The sequence below is a fragment of the Staurois parvus genome, unplaced genomic scaffold (genome assembly GCF_062004578.1).
Source record: "Staurois parvus isolate SC_StPar_1 unplaced genomic scaffold, SC_StPar_1.0 ptg000076l, whole genome shotgun sequence".
NCBI lineage: Eukaryota > Metazoa > Chordata > Amphibia > Anura > Ranidae > Staurois > Staurois parvus.
In genome coordinates this window covers 388,567-394,657 of record NW_028317872.1, presented here as the reverse complement: position 1 = coordinate 394,657, position 6,091 = coordinate 388,567, and the positions used below count along the sequence as shown (strand labels likewise).

General features: G+C 50.9%; 1 pseudogene; it reads right to left on the bottom strand.

The window, feature by feature from the left end:
- Window positions 1–465: 465 nt before the first annotated feature.
- On the bottom strand, window positions 466–5,223 carry LOC149469299 (uncharacterized; annotated as a pseudogene).
- Window positions 5,224–6,091: the final 868 nt, after the last annotated feature.

Below are 6,091 nucleotides of genomic sequence, written 5' to 3'. Positions count from 1 at the left end.
AGCCCAGAACTACAAGGGAGGAGCTGGTGAATGACATGAAGAGAGCTGGGACCACAGTTTCAAATGTCACTGTCGGTAGAACACGCCGTCATGGTTTCAAATCGTGCATTGCACGGAAGGTTCCCCTGCTGAAGTCATCACATATCCAGGCCCGTCTGAAGTTTGCCAATGACCATCTGGATGATCCAGAGGAAGCATGGGAGAAAGTCATGTGGTCAGATGAGACCAAAGTAGAACTTTTTGGTCTAAACTTCACTCGTTGTGTTTGGAGGAAAAAGGATGAGTTGCACCCCAAGAACACCACCCCTACTGTGAAGCATTGGGGTGGTAACATCATGCTTTGGGGGTGCTTTTCTGCGAAGGGGACAGGACGTGTCAGGGATCACTGCGACGCATGAGTCTGCACATGCGTAGGTGTCCGACTAGACATGCAGGCAGGTGGGCACTAGGACCCAGGCGCGCCTGTCACATATGACGGCGCTGGCAGGCACTAGGACCCAGGCGCACCTGTCAGCGCCGGGTGGGCTATTTAAACCAGCCTGTACAGACACAAGTTGTCGCTTGGTCTTATTGTCCTGTTCCTGTATTCTGTTCTGTGAAGCTTCCTGTTGCCAACCTCTGCATTTGATCCTGACCCTGCTGATTGTCTCCTGCTTGACCCCTGGCTTGACCCGACCATTCTTCTGCCTGATCCTCTCTACCACGCTGCCCGTTAGTTGCTGAACCTGGCTCGTGACCCTGACCATTCTCTGCCTGCTCCTCTGGTACCTCGCTGCCCGCACGTTGCTGACCTGGCCTACCTGACTACTCCTTACGCTACCCTGACGATCCATCCATCCATCTCGCACGGATCTGTCCCTGTTACCAGGCCTGCCAGCATCTTCACGTCAGGCTCTATTTCCCACACACCCCTGACGGTACTCTCTACCACTGCCGGACGTACTCGGGGGTCGCGACCTGGTCTCAGTCTGCTCCAAGTCCATCCCCACCATTATGGCCCTGGTGAATAAGCAGATTGGGACTTAGACCCCACGCCCTGAGGAACCCCGCGCTGTGGGTTGCTAGAGACTCCGCCAGGTGGTGCTTGACAGGACGACTGCACTGTATTAAGGAGAGGATGAATGGGGCAATTTATTGTGAGATTTTTAGCAACAACCTCCTTCTCTCAGTCAGAGCATTGAAGATGGGTCATGGTTGGGTCTTCCAACATGACAATGACCCAAGGCACACAGCCAGGATAACCAAGGAGTGGCTCCGTAAGAAGCATATCAAGGTTCTGGAGTCCTAGCCAGTCTCCAGACCTAAACCCAATATAATATCTTTGGAGGGAGCTGAAACTCCATGTTGCTCAGCGACACCCCCGAAACCTGACAGATCTAGAGGAGATCTGTGTGGAGGAGTGGGCCAAAATCCCTGTTGCAGTGTGTGCAAACCTGATCAAGAACTACAGGATACGTTTGACCTCTGCAAGTGCAAACAAAGGCTTCTGTACCAAATATTAACACTGATTTTCTCAGGTGTTCAAATACTAATGTTCAGCAGTGCAAGACAAATTCCTTAAAAATCATACAATGTGATTTCCTGAATTTTCTCAGAGTGCGAATGTACCTACAATGTGAATTTCAGACCCCTCCATGATTTCTAAGTGGGAGAACTTGCAAAATCGCAGGGTGAACTCTTACTTCTGTTCCTCACTGTATGCAATCACCTGAGGGGGGGGGGTGTAGCAGCCGTGGACACTAGAGCCAGGCATGGCTCTCACTGTGTTAAGAAGTCTTAATGTTATCCCCTCATTCCCTCTCCCTCAGGAATGCAATCAGTGTATGATGCTGAGCCCCTGCCCAACAGTCCTCTGCCCAAAAAAGCCTTGGCTTGTCCATTGTAGGAAGATACCAGTTGATTTTGGGTAGAAAAAGAAGCTGTTATGCTTTGTGTGTAGTCAGAGAAGTGAGGACCTTCTGCGTTTTAACATCTAGCAGACCGAGAGCTGTAACAACGAAACTGAGTGCGAGACCAGAAATCCCTTTTTAGCTCATCAGACTTGAAACTGCTTAACCCCAGGCATCTATTTGGCAAGTACTTATTTACCTAAGCTTCTTTCTGTTATCTGTTTGCTGTGCTGTTGTGCTCTGTATATTTTTATATATAGCTCTTGAATGTAACTTACAAATCCCTGCCGCTGAAGAGCGCTACTATGAGTGTTTAACCCTCTGTATAACCTGTCTGTGGATATAGCGATATACCGACGATTAACCAATCATCTAAGTGTATTGTTGAGTTTCCTCTTTCTCTGTACAAAAAGGAGGTGGTGGCAGTGTGAAGGGTTAATTGCGTAATTAACCTGGCCCGGTAACAAACGCTCCCAGGCTGCAGGTGCTTAGATTGTGGTCCAATTAGCTGGAAAATCGGTGTGCAGGGTGCAGCTGGGCGTGGCATTGTTACGCAAGTGACATCGCAGTTTCAGATTGGCTAGTCCTTCGGTCACGAGTTTGGTGAGAAGGTCAGGGGTCTGACGTCACATTCGTCACAGCCCATACCCTTTGCTCAGGTCCATGATGGTTAGACAGCGGGCACCTGCCGGATGCTTCATTACCTCATGGCTCCTGGGCATGGGGTGGGCCACAACCACAGGGCTGGCACTCAGTGTTCCAAGGTTCTCACAAAGCCTGGTCATCTGATCTTGTTTGGGGATTGAGACTACCGGGGATGCCCATACTCTGCGGGACTCCTGGATTCCTCTGTCTCTTTGGCCCATTAAGTCTGCACCTCCTGTGAGATGAGGTGGGCCGAAGGCATGAGGGACACCCTGCCGTTCAACTCATGAACAGCACGGTGAGCTCTCCCCGGGTTTCCCTGAACCCAGACACCATCTATCATAGGCCTTGCCAGCAGCTTCTGTACCTGAATGGAAATGAAAGGCGATTGTAGCTGAAGGCTGAAGCTCCCTCTCTGAGGGCCGGCTATCAACTCCGATGAGTCCCCTCGCACCTCCAACACAGGTGTGCTGTCACTGCCTCTGTCATGTGTTGGTCTGCCTGGTGGTGGGGAAGGGAATCTAAGCCAGCAATAGGGGGAGGGGGTTTCCTCCCTAGCTTCAGATTCTCTCCACACACCCTGACAGGCCAGATCAGGTGATATGCCTTCAGTTCCCACACCCCCTGCTGGTAGACCATTCATTTCACCATCCCTGCATTGTTAACCTTTCTCAGCAGGGAATCTCACAGCTAGCTGCCTGCTGAAGTCCACGTGTGGATCGCTTTTCAGTGCTGCCTTGCCCGTGGAACTAGAAGTACTAACCAGCTGTTGTTTACCTTTCTCAGCAGGGGAGCTCACAGCTAGCTGGCTGCTGAAGTCCACGTTTAGATTGCTTTTCAGTGCTGCCTTACCCGTGGGACTACAAGTACCAGCAGGCTGTCCAGTACCATGCAATGACAACGGCTGGGCGCTTATCAAGGTAGAATCCTCTGTGCCTGGGCAAGGAACAGGCCTATCCAGACCATCCCTTTGCTCAGCCCACAGAGATTGTACCTCTGCCCCCCTACCAGCACTGTGGGTGACCCCCAACAATGAGAATGCATAATTTTTAATATCATGACCATCATCCTCATTATCATCATTAGCATTATCAACATTATCATCAACATTAGCAATGTCTGCATCATCGCGTCATTATCATCATTATCAACAGTTACGTTTATAATATCAATGACAGATGAGTTCATTACCTCCCCATGCAAGGGGATTTCTTCTCCTACAGTTAATGGAGAATCCTGTAGCCCCACTCTATTCCCAGTCCGCTCCCTCTGTCCAGCCACAGGTTGCCCAGACATTACCCCAACATCTGCACACAGTACCTTGGCACGTCCAGAGAGTTCCAAGGGGGCCTTCCGGGTATTCTCGGCAGGGGCATAATAGGACACAAGAGTACCCAAATCGGCACCCAACAAAACAGGTGTGGGAATTTCATCCGAGACCCCCACCTCCCTCATCCCCCTTCCCGCACCCCAATCTATGAATACCTTTGCATAGGGTATGCGTGAACTGGTCCCCCCAACTCCTGTGAGGGTAAGGAACTTTCCTGGGATGAGGTTCCTTTGCTCGATCACCTCTGGCCGGATCAAGGTGACTTCCGCCCCAGTTTCACGGAAACCAGTTACAGACCGGTTGCCCACAGTGACTGGCTGCAAGTTGGCGGGGGTTACCCACATCTTTCTGCGGACAAACAGCACGGAAGAAGAGTTGCTGGCCCGGTGATGTCATCTGCTTCTGCTCTGGACACTGCGTCCTGAGATGTCCGGATTTCCCACAGGTGAAACATCTGCGGTTGTCAGGCAGGGATGGCTTGGCTCCAAGTACTGCAGGTGTTGGCGGAGGGGAAGCTTGACTCACCGGCATAGGAGGGGTTGCTATGAGTGATTTCCCTCCTTTCCAGCCATTTGGAGGAGCCTTGGGATGATCAGACACCCGCGTGTGGACATAGGTATCTGCCAAATTGGCTGCAGCTTTAGCAGATGCTGGTTCTTTTTCTAAGACAAACTGTCTGACATCTGTTGGGCAGATATGAAGGAGCTGATCTCATATGGTGAGATCCTCTAAAGACTCGTAGAAGTCAACTTTCAGTCCTTCAGTCCACTGCTGGAATGTGGTGCGTAAGTGTCTCTCCACATCCGTGTAAGAATCCCTAGGTCCCTTTTACAAGGACGTAAACCGCTTGCGGTACACTTCCGGGGTCATCTGGTACTTCCTGATGATGGCATCTTTTAGAACTTTGTAATCGTCATCCTGCCCCTCTGGCAATTCAACAAACGCATCCAGGGCCTTGCCTCGTAGCCCTGGTGTCAGGTACCGAGCCCATTGAGCTTGGGGCAGATGGTACTGACGGCATGTTTTTTCAAATGACAGTAAATACGTGTCAATGCCACTATCCTTTTCCATCACTGGAAACTTGGCTGCTGTGCCCACGGCCAGAGAGGCGTCTCTATGCTCTAAGGACCCAGGGTGCTGAACCTGTCGCTGCAGCTGGAGCCTCGCCATCTCCAGTTCGTGCTGACTATCAGCTTCCCTCTGCACCGCCTCTCTCTCAGCCTGGCGTTTCGCAGCTTCTCTGTCCGCCGCTGCTTGGCGTTCCGCAGCTGCTCTGTCAGCCACTGCTTGGCGTTCCACAGCTGCTCTGTCAGCCTGGCGTTCAAGGAACCGCAGGTATGCCCCAGGATCTGCCTCCATGATGCGTTTCAGGGCTTCCTGCATCTGAGGAAAGTCTCTGCTGGTTACAGGCAATCCTGTGCTGGCTTGCTCAGGCTGTGGTGTGCAGATAACATTCGATGATACTCCAGTGTCAGTCTCTGTATGCCCATCCTGCGAGGCCGTCTCTGAGCCACTGGGATCGGAGGTAGCGGGAACCCCGTCATGGTCAAGTTCCCCCGAGTTCTGGTCTGCTCAGATATCATGCTCCAGTAGGTCACGAATCAAATCTTCACGAGTTTTGCGACAGACGTCCATTCCTCGTGAGGTACATTCCGCACTCAAGTCACTTTTGCTCATTTTCTTGTATTCTGCTGCACCAGGCATAATTGAAAGCAAAGATAGGATAGAAAGTAGAAAAAGGAAGGAGCTGTTGCTATATGTCTCTTTCTCTCTCTCTCTCTCTCACGCTGCCAGCCAATATGTGACGATCGCGGTGTCAGACCCCAGCCCTTCTCACAAAACTCGTGACTGAAGGACTAGCCAATCTAAAACCGCGCTGTCACGTGCTTAGCATTGCCACGCCCAGCTGCACTCTGCACAAAGATTTTCCAGTTAATGGACCACAATCTGTGTATCTGCAGCGATTGTTACTGGGTCCGGTTAATTACGCAATTAACCCTTCACACTGCCACCACCTCCTTTTTGTACAGATAAAGAGGAAACTCGGCAATATCAGCAATAACACTATGATGTTTGAATAATTGTTGGTATACCACTGTCACCGCAGGCAGAGATATACCGAAGTTTAAAACACACACACAGTAGCGCTCTTTAGAGGCAGGAATTTGTAGTTTGCATTGTCATGCCTAATTCCGTGTCTGCTATAGACACATCTTTTTTTTGGGGT